At 38.3% G+C, this 14,608-nt stretch overlaps 2 protein-coding genes across 6 annotated transcripts in view; one reads left to right on the top strand and one right to left on the bottom strand.

Moving 5' to 3' along the window:
* Positions 1-14,608, bottom strand: part of CHLSN (cholesin) — a 137,893-nt gene that overhangs the window by 65,901 nt on the left and 57,384 nt on the right. The gene's annotated exons all lie outside the window — the stretch shown is intronic.
* GPR146 (G protein-coupled receptor 146) overlaps positions 1-14,608 on the top strand; it is a 55,081-nt gene that overhangs the window by 28,059 nt on the left and 12,414 nt on the right. The window contains exon 1 of one of the 3 annotated variants that reach the window (XM_076351327.1): positions 9,516-9,611. The exons of the other annotated variants lie outside the window; for them this stretch is intronic. The gene's annotated coding sequence lies outside the window, so the exon portion shown is untranslated. Of the gene's footprint in view, positions 1-9,515; positions 9,612-14,608 lie in introns of those variants that run through there. 3 annotated transcript variants of the gene reach the window in all.

The raw sequence follows: 14,608 nt of genomic DNA, 5'->3' as shown, positions 1-14,608 counted from the left end.
AGCCAGTCCCCGAGCAGCGGCCCCCCCGGCCAGCTTTCCCCCAGTTTCTGTACTGAGCATGACGTCCCATGGTATGGAATGTCCCTCTGGCCAGTTGGGGTCAGCTGTCCTGGCTGTGCCCCCTCCCAGCTTCTTGTGCACCTCCAGCCTTCTCAGTCAGTAGAGCATGGGAAGCTGAAAGTCCTTGACTAGTGTAAGCACTGCTCAGCAACCCTAAAACATCGGTGTGTTACCAACATTGTTCTCATCCCAAATCCAAAACACAGCACTGTACCAGCTACTAGGAAGGAAATTAACTCTATCCCTGCCGAAACCAACTTTCATACTAATTTCTGTATTATTATAAACCTTCATTTTCTCTCTCCCTTACCAGCTTCCTTCCTCTCACAAATTAAGGGCTTTGTTCATCTTTCCCTTACGAAGTTTCAGTCTCCCTTCCTGGCAGAGGAGACCGTGTTCATTTTGCAAAAAGAATCGTTACTGATGTTTTCTATTTGGGAGAGAGGTTGAGGTTCTCAAACAACATGTTAAACTTGATTGTGAGGATAGCAGAGGTGAGATCAGACATACTACTATGCTGGAAATTGTTACAGATGCCACCAGTGAGTAGGGATAACAAACTATGGATCTGCAAAAACTGAAGAGGCTGCTGCTCTTTCTTCTTTTTCTCTTCAGTAGTTAAAAATCAACGCTTATTATCACTTAGTGCCATTTACCATCCTCAGCTGTCAAAAAAAAAAAGGCAAAGACAAGATTGTCTGTACATTTGTTTCAAGAACACTGGGGACATCTTTTGGAGGAGGAGGAAAGCTCAGAGATTTGAGAAAGAGAATATGAACTAATATTAATTAACATTAACTAAACTAAGATCAGTCTTTAATTTTAAGACATTTTATCCCAGCAAAATTCACACAGTTGGGAAAAATACAGAAAATACATCTCTTTCTACAGGGTATATACATCTGGAAATACAAACAGTATTCCCTCTGCTGACCCCTCCAAGGAGGAGCAATTCTCCACTACATGTCCCACTGTATATATTCGCCTATTTTAAAGGTGGTTTATATATAGTTGATACACACACTTTTTTTACGATAGCCTTCTTTTTATATTTTCCCTCTATACATAATTTTTATTAAAAATGTATTCCCAGGGGCTGACAGCATCAGGAAAACTAGGCTATGCCAACAAGAAGGGATTCCAGTCAAACATCATCATGTCTAGCATACTGTGTTTCATTTACAAATCTTTGATTTCTAAATGAATGGCAGTTCAAAGTACACATTAAACGCAGATACTTTCTGCTTATGTATGTAGAGATTGTTAGAGATTAAGCCACTTTTAATTAAAGACTTAAGCAGGTTTCAGTTCGTGATATTCTTTGAATTTGGTTTAAACAGATATATGTTCCATGATTACCCAGCAGCACACTTTAAATACAAGCACCATCAAAGAGATCTTCCTAAACAAAACGAAGGAAAGCTACTTTGTCAGATGGTTTGAAGTTTGGTACTACTCATCTGTCATATATGGAACATCATACATTTAGCTGGAAAAAGCATTCTAAAACACTTCAAAAATAAACAAAAGCACTGCAAACAGCCCTACGAGACAGAACCCCAGGCCACACCAGACCTATTAATTTCAGTGGGGTTTTGTTCTGCCTCTACTGAAAGAGTGGTTAAACATTGGAACAGGCTGCCCAGGGAAGTGGTGGAGTCACCGTCCCTGGAGGTATTTAAAAGACGTGTAGATGAGGCACTTAGGGACATGGTTTAGTGGGCATGGGGGTGTTGGGTTGACGGTTGGACTCGATCTTAGAGGTCTTTTCCAACCTTAATGATTTATGATTCTATATATGCATCTAACTATCCAAAGTTAATTTGCAGTGTCAAGGCCTAAAACAGATAAATTAAAAGCATTCTGGACTCAAATAACCAGAGCTTTAAACATGGAAATGGAATTATTTCTAAGTAATTTTTCTCTCAGTGTCATACTTTAGAGTGATAGCAATATGAAGAGTACCCTGTTTCTCCATTACTCAAAGGTTCTTTATTTTCTTCTTTTAAAGGAAATCCAAAGATTAACTTAAAACCATCTGATGAAAATACCTTAATATTTACCTTTATATTTTGTTGTAACGTATACTGAATTCAAGCAAAGTGATTCAAAAACTATCCTGGATGCTTCTCATTTCAAGATGTTAAATATTGGCTCTTATAAGTTTCCATTACACATTGCCTGACAATATTTGCTGCTCCGGACTACATGAACTGACTTTTAATTCTTACAGAGGTAATGATAATAAAGTTTGTAGAAGTTGGGCACAGGTGACATTTCAGAATTTCATACTTATTACAAGTCTCTCCTTTCTAGGTCTAATTTCACATAAAGGAAGTGTAAAAAATGGTTAGAACTGCCAAATGCATAATTTTCTCAATCCTTTCTACCTATTATATCATCAGTAATAGTTACCCTCAAACTGGTCTCCTAATTGTCCTTTAAATGATGGCACTATTCTTTAACATCTCTGCAGTGGCATTACAGCTGACACCTGAAGACAATGAAAGAGCACACATGTAATTCCAGAATTTGGGAACTAGTAAATCACAAACTGGAGTCCCAAAGCCAAGGCCATTAGGAGAGCTGTGGGAAGGAAATAACGAGGGAGACAGAGACAGCAACCCGCCAGCTGACTAGGTCAATGCATAGGATATAGTGTAGCGGGTAGCTGGGAGGATGGCTAACATGGACAGGGAGGCAAAGAGCACGATTGCCAAAACAAAGGACGCTGCCCAGCTGGAGCTGTCACCTACAGGAACAAAGTACCAGCCTGCATCTCGGATGCTGGTTAATGGAAGCTACAGCACGACTGCAAAGGCAAAGTTTAAAAATAGCATAGGATGATTAACATGAAAGCACAATTCTTGGAGCTTCAACTGATCCTAAAGGAAAGACTGAGCACTCTTGTAAAAATCAGGTTTCCATTTTCAGATACTTTTTTCTACTACTTTAGTATTAACTACAGCAATATTGCATGCAGAGAAATCAAAAAAATAAAAAGTGGTAGAAACCAACATCTGTTCGACCACTTCAGCAATAAGGTATAAATCTGGAGTAACCGCAAAGGCTTGAATCTCAAATATGCACCAGTGGAACCGAGAGCTACAACTGGCTCCTGAATTTTATCAGTTTCTTGTCTGGAGACAGTGTGAGGAATCTCCCTTATCCAGGAAGGGAAAACTATTAAAGTCAGGTAAGATTCTTCTAGCAGCTACGGTAGGCACAGGTTATTAAGTGGATCTTTGTATGGCTGCTCCACCTCCGGTTTTATTTGCTGGGAGCTGATTATGTAACTAATACAAACTAAAACAACCATTTCTAGATTGTTTTCCTTTGCAAGTTCTGGGCTGCCAGGAGGAACTGAGAGAATTCAAAAGGAGTTTCCCTTCTGTTGCTCTTTCGGGCGTTTCACTTTGAAGTGGCACCCTAAGCAGCTGCTCATCCACCAATTTTGTAGGTAGTCTTTCAAGCAGTACTTTCCACCCCTCAAGCTTAAGTACAGAAACATACAATTAATTAAAGCAAGTTAGTGGTGTTATTTCAGCCTTTTATTTCTACTTGGTGTCAGACTCTAAGACGCAAATATCCTTTGTAGTAGGATTTCAGAGACTCTGGAGAAAATGCTGAACTTTATAGACTGATCTGATATGGTTCATGTAACACACGAACAATCTAAGAAAACCATTTAGCTATCGCTTAAAGGAAAAATTCATTCTAAAATCTAGAAACAAAGAGTCAAACTCCACAATGGCTCTAACTACTTTGCAGATTTAAAAGAAGAGTAAGCCTAAAATTAAATTTTATATGGAATGACTGCAAAGTAGACTGGCTAGGAAATCTTCATTTGTTAACAGACAAATGGACCACTTACCTGCCAGATGGCTGTAATGCAACAAAAAATGCATCTAATGCTGCTTATAGTAGTAGTGGCCAAACACCACATTACCGGTTTCCAAGTATTTTCCTGGTAAGGAATGTTTGTAAACCATCCTGTTGCACTGCTGCCAAACTCTAGGAATGCTCTCCAGGACAGTTTTAGTCCTTAACTAAAAAAACATATCCCCACATTATTAAGAATTATTATGGAGAAAAGATTTCAGTGAATCTGTCCTAATGTAATGGCTCTCTCCCATTTCCACATAGCGTGTATGTTGTTTATTTTCATTCTTTGAGCACAGGATTTTATAGCCATAATTATCTCATTTTCTCATAGTACAAACAGTCCAATTTTTATTCATTGAGGTCAACATTTTTGTTGCATTCTTCCTATTTTTTTCTTCCCTTTAAAATTTGCTATTAACAACAAATACAATAGATTTATGCTATCAAAATACCTGTTGGGGTAGAGATTTATTAATAAATTGTATTTTCAAATGAACATAGATCAAAAATGGCAATAGTAAAATGGACAGCTAGAGGAAAAGATGTTTTAACTCCATTTCCATTCTCCATATCCTTTAAAAGAAATAGTTCTTCAACCATGCAACCTCATCTTAAAAGATTTTTGTGCAAGAATTTTCACCAAAATCTGGAAGGCTTCGAGAAGTAATGTTCAAGCAAGCAGGTTTTAGAAGCTAGGAGCGCTTCATGGTCAGCTAGCTATGAAATCCTGCTAGCTAGCCACAGTCTTGAGCGTGCAATCTTGCTGCTTTACATCTTTTTTTAAAGGGTTGAAGGGTGGGGAGACTGCACCCAAGCATTTATTAAGGAAGACAGTAAGGCCCTGGACTTTTTTCCTTCATACACATCTCCTCTCCTGTTTCTCCTGTGCTGCGAAGTGAGCTGTAGCGCCTTCAGGCTGTCCTGTAGTCTTCACAAAATACACCCAGAGGGTTAAAGCCCTTCCTCCATCCCCATCACCTGAGGTCTGCAAAGGAAATTGCTGCTGAAAAGCCTGGTAACAGGAAAAGGTCAGGAGCAGTGTATTATATCCTGTATGTTTGGATTAGCCCACAACAGCTAAATAAACTGATTTAATGTCTAATGACATTTTCAAACAATAGCTAATAAAATTATCCAAAATATGCAGAGACACAAGATGCACACAGACACACCAGAATGCGTCTCTAATACATCTACACAAGCAATGACTTAACAGAGAATTTCAGCAGCTTGGCCATTCAAACTAGAGGTCAAATATAACGGAGCCCAAGTCAAAAAGCCTGCTGACTAGAAAAGACACAAATACTCCTGGCCTTGCCCATTATTATCACCCCCATTTGTATGCAACTACCAGTTTTTGTCCTATGTTTTTAGCAAAGAAACATGTTTTTGAAACAGAATCATGGTCTTTTCAAAATAAATAAAAAAAGGCATGCTACTGAAGTGACTCACAAACTCTGAATACTTTCGGAAAGCTTCTCTGAATTAGCTGGGTTAGCAGGTCTGAGGGATTTTTCGCTAAAACCACATGAGGATCCTGAGTCATGTCAGCAGAGGAAGGAGCTGCGATGGATCCAGATGCCATCGCTCCTCTCCCAGCCTGTTGGCCACTGACCCACTGGAGGTTCCCACTCCTGTAGTGATGGAGCCAGCACAAGGAAAATAACACTCACGCACCTGTCTCAGCAGCTTGAGTTCACTGCAACACCCCTTAAAATTTCAGAAATCAAACTGCGAGAGTGCAGACACACGCGTCTGTCTGCTGAGGCTGCTGCGAGGCTGGTAACCCTCGGCAGAAGGGAGGCTGTGCCGTCCCATCAGGGCAGCGGCGCATCCAGCCACCACAGCAAGTTTCACCAGAGCTCGTTTGCAAACGGCCCTTAGGGAAAGCTGGCTGAGTTTCTCAAACCAGAGACGCTGGTTCTGAAGAATGAATCTATGATTAATGGGGTTGCAGCACTGGTACAATTGTGGTCACCTTTTTAAAGTTTTCCATCAAAGTTCTTACAACCTGAAATATTGTAGCAGATTAAAAAATGAAAGGGACTAAAAGTTGTGCTCATATAAAAGTCAGTTCTAAAGCAACTAATCTAAAATTTGCAAGTCTTGCTTACTTCAGCTGATTTGCACATTCAATTTCAATTTTTTTTTTTTAGTAATTACCAAAGCATTTTCAGACATGTTATGACCAAATATGAACTTGCTGAATACTCACACTAAGATAAAACACAAATAAACAGTCCTGAATGGATCCCATTATTAATACATCTTACTTCTACGCTTAAAACAACAGTACTGAAATATAAGAAGAAATGTCAGTGGGGACTGGCCGCATTCTGTGTGATGAATGAGGAGATCTTTGCCCACACCTCAGTCTCTTTATGTACCACCAACCATTTGCACTCCTCTGAAGGTACCATCATTTCAGCTTAAGATAAAAGTATACTGAGGAATATTTCTGATAATCCTTTTATATGAATAACTATTCTTTATAGACAATTTACATATGGGTATGAAGGGCCCAAATGTACACCCACTAATTCACTAATGCCATAGTGATGCTTCAACAAAACTACTTCAGCTCATAAAAACAGTATTCTGGCAACCACAGACCTAAATAACTACTTTCACTTTAACCTTGTGATTTGTTTAATCCATCCCAATCGCTAACTCTACCTAAGTCTAAGTTACTGCATAGAGCACTCCTAAAACATGAACTTTTGAAAGTCATTATATTGCTGAACAAAATTGAACAGAACTTCTTAGCTTTTGTCTTATTTAGCTCCCGTAAGTAAAAAATATTACCAGAATTGTCTATCAATTCATATCAGATGTAGCACCATGTCAGAAACATCAGCACCTCAAACACGTGGTGACTTCATCATCTGAACCACTACAAATTATTCTGTAAACAAAAACCTGCACTGCTTAAATACAACTTTCATATTAACAAAGTTACTTGTAATTACGAACTTTCGGACTGTGCATTAACTACACAGAACCATCAGCAATGCAAACTGTGTTTGGGGGAGGATGGACAAGGAACTGCCATATTTAATTCAGCATATTAATTAAGCCAATAGCAACAGTATACTGCATCTGAAAATTAAGCATGTGAGGAGACCCCCCAAGGCTTCTGTGATCCCTGCTGCTTAGTGGCAGTAAAGAAAAAGTGCATTAAGTTATGCATGTGTTTCACGCTCATGGACTCAGCTGGACTCCTAGCCAGCTGAACGTCTACCACGTGCACGGAAAAAATATCTGGCTTGTGTTTAAAGGTATTTTAAGTATGGGCTAATTTTCCTGGCAGGTCACAGAAGAGGGTCCACCTTCACTGAGGCTGGCACTTGCTTACTTTGCAATGAGGCAGAGTTAAAAAAAGTCACTAAAGTAAACCTCAAACATCCTTGTTCACCATTTCACTCAGTCCCCTTGCAGCTGTCTGGCCAGGACAGAGTCTCAGCACAAAGCCCCGTGGGTCTGCCACAAGAAATATCCTACAAGTGAGGATACTGTTAAAATTTGGACATTTTTGGTCAAAGCACGACAATCTCCTCTGCCCCACAACTACCCCAAGTTACTCCAGATGATCAGTGACAAGCGATAGTTACATAGCATAATTGTGTAGGGGATTATGTATTTTTATATTCAAACAAGCCTCAGAGAAAGTGTGCTAGACAAACCCGACCAGGATAACGTAAGAACTATCAGGTTGTGGGCACTGCAAACTGAAGTAAGTGATGGACTGGCGGGGCCTATAAGAGCAAGCAGTTGCCTCTATAAAACCAAGAGAGCAGCAGACTCGAAGGAGCCACATTATTACCCTCCGCTCTCCCTAGAGACCAAAGAAGTATTATTCCATCTCCCAATCTCTGCATTTTTCTCCCGCAAAAAGCCTATGTGCTAAAGTTTATGAGGTCTGAATTTGAAAAGGAAAGCACGCTTCACCTTAAACTCTATGCCCAACTGTCACTGGTATTTTATCAAATGTAAATCAACAAAGTTGGGGGGTTTTGCTCTGCATTTCAAAATACAAACCATACATAACAGCTTAACCAAAGGAGTGATAAGCATAAAATATTACAAACCATAAAAAAAAAGGGAAAAGCATAATCCTGGGCTGCCCCACGTTGTCTCCTCATAGAAGTATTACTTCTGAGATTAAAGAAGTGCTCGTTTATTTAACAATTTGACCAATCTCCAACAATAGAGCATTTAACGGAAAATATTAACATGGTACCTACAAACAAAGCCACTATGTTATAAAGATTGTAAATACAGACTTGGGGTTTTTTTTACTTTAATATAAACAATAAAAGCTTAGCCAAAAGGATCAAAAAAAGAACTGAACTAGGCAAATACTTAGATCGTAAATACTAACAATCAAAAAAGTTCTAGGTGTTAACCTTAGAGTCTGTCTTAGAGTCCTACTGTGAAGTTTTAGCTTATAAGATACTGTAAGAATAAAAATAAGCAACTAATGGCATAAAATAAGAAAACACGTGTGTGTTAAATACACTAAAGAAAACACACATGCTACATACATGCCTAACATGAATGACAAATTCTTCATTCATTTTAGGGGTCAACTCCTTTTTGGCTGATAAGTAAAAGCATATACTACACTTTACTGCTTTGGGAAGGAAGGAAAACACATAAATTATTCCTCATTACAGTTTAAAAAGGCAAATTATTTAAGGACTATTTGTATTCAAGCTAATTAGACAGAATCATGATATTACATGCTTTTTATTCAAATGGAAAGAATTTACATTTACCTACCATCTCATTAAAGTAAGATGATACAGCAGTAGCATTTTCCTTACATGTTTTTTTTTTCTTTTAATTAAAATGTTCTTTTTGAATGTTTAAAATAATTCTGAGGTTTACAGTAAAGTCTTTTTTAAAGCACACATTGGCTCTTTTTCAGGTCTAATGTTGGTTACTGTCTAAACTCTCCAGAGGCCAAGTAGATGTTACAGGCTTTTGCTAAATAGCATTGTTTTTCAAAGGCGGGATGGGATATGACTCCTGACAAACACAGCTGTGATGAGTAACTAGAAGAAAATCAAATTTTACTAACATAATATTTTTGCCAGTTTGGCTTATTTTGCTGCGGGTTTATTACTCTGTTAACATGCATAGCTTTGCAGAATAGCTACTCCTATGGTAAAAATTCTTTTCTCGCACCAAAAAAAGCTCTCCCGGTTCAATGCAGCCGCTATTTGTCTCCCGTTACATAACTACACCAAAGGTTGAACAGTTCTCGAATCACAGTAATGTCCTTTCAGTTTGTCCTTTCCAAAAAAAGACCCCTAAAAACCCCTTTTGCAATTATGAACACGGTACGCAGAACGGTCCTTCTGCCAGGATCAGGCCCCCTGTTTTTGCAACAGCCCTCTGCGCCAATAAGAGCGTGCAGCTGAAGCTTAAAGGATTATGTGTACGTATGCACAGGGGAAGTCACATGTATACACAGAGTTCGGTGCCACTACCGAGGCCAGTGCAGCGGCATCAGCGGTCTTTTTCTAAGTTCTCCCATTGTTTACTCCTACCAGAGAAATGAGATATTGGAGTTTCTGCTGAGCTCACTTTGAAAAGGGTCAGACTTGATGGGCAAAATGTTTCTGCCAGCCATCAAGGAACAACAAGGCAGTGCCTACCAGGTGAGATTTTAAGAAGTTGACCTTTTAGATTGCTTTCGCTTTTTAAGAGCCTAGAAACAGTTTACATTAATGCATATAAACCTTGGATCAGTGAAAATGAGTAGTGCCATCGTTAGAAACCAATGTTTGGGTTTTGGATAACAGTTCTTCAGGAGAAACGTCATTGTTTAAATTTGTCATGCTCGTACTTTTATCTGGCTGTCCAAAAGAAAGTTAGAGTAGGCTTTTTCTTATGCATATCAATTTTCATGCTCTTGCACATTAGGCTGGATTTCTCATTTAGTGTTTCTTTATGTACTGAATATGTGCTTTTAAGTTTTTTATTAATCACTCCAAATATATGAAATCTCAATTTTTCTGTATATTAAATCTAGAAGTATAACAGTATAGCAGAAGTATAGCAGAGGAATTGATCGAAGGTTAATCTAATTAGTCTTTAATAAAGCAAAAATGTTCTCAATGAAAGTGAGATACTTCTGAGTCTTCTATTCATAGCAAATAATAAAACACAGCAAACCATGCTGCGAAATATTACTGCAAAGCCGCTAAAAGACACAGCAGTAACTAATTAACTAATTAATCACAATTAAGCTGCATTTTCATTTATATTACAAACAAAGGTAAGCCAAAGGCAAACTTCAAAGCACCAAAAATTTCCTAACTGCTTTCAGCAGAAGCTCTGAATAAGCAGAATGACTGCTGTCCTTTTTAGCCTCCATAAGCATTTTTAACTATGCTAATCGCCGTATTTGCAAATCTGTTTTCTACTGTACTTAACAGAAGACCTACCTTCCTTTAGGGCTCTGTCAGCTGAACTTTATGTCCTTTTTATATAAATGCTAAAGCAGCACAAAAAGGCAGCACCCTATTTCTCATGCCAGCATCACATCCTTCACATATTTGATTGGCCCCATCATTTAAGTCAAAGCAGTATCCCATGGATTTCAACAGAAGTTGGACTGATTCCGAAATGATGAAAAAACGTTAATCAAATGTCTGGACAACATGATTCATGTGAACATCTATGTTTGTGATCTGCACATCAGAATGATTCATTTGAACTTCTGCGTGCAGGATCTGAACATCAGGTAAGAGCTTATCAGAACATTCTGCGTATTTTCCACAACAGCTAAAACATGTAAGGCTCATTTAAGTGAAGATAGGCTAGCAGGCTCCAGTGACCTCCCTACAAACTGCGGCTTACTGTTGGTATGCACCCTGTGCCTGCGTGGACTATGTAAAAACAACCATTTATCAATCATTACTAAGAAACTGGCTCTGTGAGAAACTAATTACTCCTCAGGCTTCCACCTATTAGCACAGGAGGAAGCAGATGACAAATATATTTTATCTATCAAGACTCTACAGAGCTCCTGCAGTAACAAAATCTGCTACAGAAGTCGTGCTTTCTTCCTGTGGTGTGCAAGATTTTTAAAAATGTGTACACCTATCGAGGACACTCAAATCTTTAAAAAAAAAATCTGTTCAAATTAAAAAAAAAACCACAGTAATTACTGTATGGCATGTGAATCGATACACTGCAATTAGTAAGCACTAGTATTTATTTCAATGTCATTTATTTTGCTGTAGTCCCAGGAATTTGTACAAATCCTAACCATGGCTTCCCAAAATACCACGGATTGGATAGAATGTGGGTAACAAGTGGCTACAGGTAGTATACTCAAGGTGTAACTTCACAGATGTTTTTGTAATGGGAGACTAGGTTTAGAGAGTCCTGGTTTACAGAGGTCCCAGACTCCTTTGCACATTTCTTCCCCCAAAATTACTTCTTTTTTTTTTTACCTTGGAAACGTTTGCCCAGCCTCATACAGGACTGGAAAAAATGACACCCATTAAGAATAGCTAAGGAAGCATCCCCATCCACACACATGTGAAAGTATGGCCAAGGACTCTAGTCAAATCATCAAATACTTAAACCTGTCAAACCCTTTGCCAGCATCCTAGAAGAGAGAGTGCTAAAGGTTATTACTGGCTTTTTCAAGTTCTACAGAAGGGTCATTCCATACATATAGGTGCAATGGGGAGCCTTATAAGAAATCAAGATTATTGGTAGAATATTTTGATGAATAAGGGGTAAAAACTCCTGCCACTGATAAAGTGGAGTGGGGAGTGGCACATGACAAGCAGTAGATGGACAAATCAGAACCCATTCATGTCAGTAAGATGCCTCTTAATTAATTTCAAGCCTCTGGTAAATGAAAATTCCTACTCCAAATCTTACAGTCTAATAATAGCCACCCTTAGATCAGCATTAATATTATACTAGCCCTCCTAGAATGTAAAATTAAAATATTTTATTCAGACATTATAAATGGAATAAGATGCAATCAGTAAATACGCAAGTTCATCCAAGAGGCAGCTAGAAAATGATATTTCCTTCACCAAGCAACAGAAAGTAGAAGCCACAGGATTGTCAAGAACAAGATGTCTCAGACTTGCTGACAATTATCAGAAAGATATCTGTTCATCTCCAACGTATGTGACAAATGTTGAAGTCATTTCAGCCTTAGCGCGACTCTGCTGAGGGCCAATTTTCTCTTTCAAATTCTAAACTCAAACCAGTTTTATACTCATTCTTACAAGTGTTATCTGAGAAAGAACTACGTCAATATTTTCGCATTTAGTGGAAACCCGGTCCCTGCAGTCTGAGTCAGTTTCACAAGAGTTTCCTACACAGTCAACATGATGTCTTGTTGATAAGTCACCGGGTCAGCTTTCACCGATGTTTCTAATAGGAAATGGCATTGTATTATAGTTTCCAGGAAAGCTACCATCTATGCCTCCTGTCAGTCTTTGCAGCTGGCAGCAAAATATCTGTGGGGAATGTTTTCATACTGCCAAACTTCAGCAGTGTTCCCTGTCACAAGTCCTAAGCATGAGTGAAGCTAACAAACAGTGGGTTAAGATAAGAGCTGCCAACTCACCGGGCCAACTCATTTACAGAGTCATTCCAGCAGAGTTGATGCACCTTTGACGCTCTGCCCCTGGGATAAATTCAGTCTGCAATGTTTAGGATAAGGATAATTTGCATTAATTTTGATTGGCAAGAATCTGTCTTCTTTACTGGAGTGATGCTGATTTACGTGGACCAGAAGCACAATGTTTAGTTCATATACATTCCTCACCTGGAACCTGAGCAACTCCAAAATGCTGGAAATGCAGAGATCTAGCCACTTGCTATCTTGTAAGAGGTGCAAATGATCTGTTTGCACCTATGATCTAAACAAAGAAATTAGCTAAACAAGGAAATTTACAATAAAGCAATCTCATAATTTTATATTTTCTCAAATATTAAAAAGGCCTCAGCAGAAAATTTTACATTTGTCTCCATGATCTGATGATCTTTACATAAAAAAAAGGAACGTGTAAGTTTCATAAACATTTTTTCCCCAAAACCAGTCTTAACTGACTTGTTCTAGTTTAAGTGTCTGTAGATACTGGGGGGGAAAAACCCTATAGTTAAACATTGATGATTATCATATAAGAAAGATCCTTTAATGAAATTGCCCACTTAGTGTATTCAATTCCTTAAGTCAGAAAAAATGAACTAAATACTTTCATTAAAAACAGTGGGACAAAGTGTATCTACTATGTAAATCTACTATGTAAATCTAATACGTCCCAGCTACTCTGAACATCAACATCATGATAGTAAGAACGCTTTCTGAAGGTGCATGTAATCCTTGTCAGATCCATTGAGTTGAAGTGTTTCATATGAAAAGAAACTGCAACTTACATTCAATTTTAAATTGAATGAAGATATTTGCTATAGTCAATGGGCTTGTGTGCTTTCCAAGAAACTGAAATTGTATGTTTTAATTAAGTCTTTTGGTTTCTGTGGCTCACCAGTTATAAGCACGGTGGAAATTCTGCCACAGGTTAAATTTTTTTTAAAGATTTTTTTTTCACTGAGCCAGTTAAAAAACTGAATATATATATATATATAGCAACTTTCAATCATCTTGATATTGGATTTTATTTAAGTTTGTTGCCACTTAGTTTTAAAGTAGGATAGCTGTACCAAAATCAGCTTCCAAGTGCTCTGAAAACATGGACCAAGAACTGCAGTAGTGCTAATTGGCTGTTCGTATTCAACACTGAGTGGCACAGTCTACTCTGCTGATGCTTAAAAGCTATCACTTCTTCTATTCCAGTTAGTCAACTTTATAAAATCCAGAACTCAAAGCATCTTATGAAGCCTATTTTCTAGGCTTCTAATAATTAGAATACTACGTTCATTCTAATTATTCCTGTTATTTAATACACTGTAAGTTCCTGGAAGTGAATATGAATACTAGGAAAATTACAGGGTTTTTGTTTTGCGTATAACTCAGTTTTTTAAGAAAAGTATTACCTAGTGGATATTTGGGCATCTCAAAATTGTATCTCATTTCAGAAACCCAGGCAGCTAAGGCTTGTAGATTAATACAGGTAACCGCTGCGTAAATTCATTCTGCCTGATGGAACACCCTATCTTTAGAACTGCACAAAAATAAGATAATTCACTTTTTGCGGTAATGAAATCTTAAGCCACAACACACGTATGATGTATTAAAAGCTGCACTATTCACTCTATGGTGAATAAAAAAGAAAAGATACGTCAGGTTTTCCATATAGAGGCTCTTTCGGAATTCAGTGATAAAGCTAAGTCAGGAAGAGGTGGAGCAGGAGACCAGTCACACTCATCTGATACTGGGACACTGAGAGAAGTTAACAAAACATGATCAAGTTTATAGAGTTAACCCATGCAGAGGCCCCAGTGCAGCTGTTCCTGAGCAGCTGCAAGGAGGGCACAGCCATCGGCAACCTAACTCGCGCAGAGCCTCTATTACAAAGAAATGAACAGCATAAAAAAGAAGGATTTATCTGGAGTGGCAGATGTGCCTGGCAGATAGCATCTGTGTCTGAACATGGGACTCCTTCCACAGACATCTTAAGGGGCCTTAATGCTGGACTATCTCCTCTCCACAGAACTT

The sequence above is a fragment of the Aptenodytes patagonicus genome, chromosome 13 (genome assembly GCF_965638725.1).
Source record: "Aptenodytes patagonicus chromosome 13, bAptPat1.pri.cur, whole genome shotgun sequence".
Lineage (NCBI taxonomy): Eukaryota > Metazoa > Chordata > Aves > Sphenisciformes > Spheniscidae > Aptenodytes > Aptenodytes patagonicus.
The sequence above is the reverse complement of the archived record's forward strand: the minus strand, read 5'-3'. Positions and strand labels throughout refer to the sequence as shown.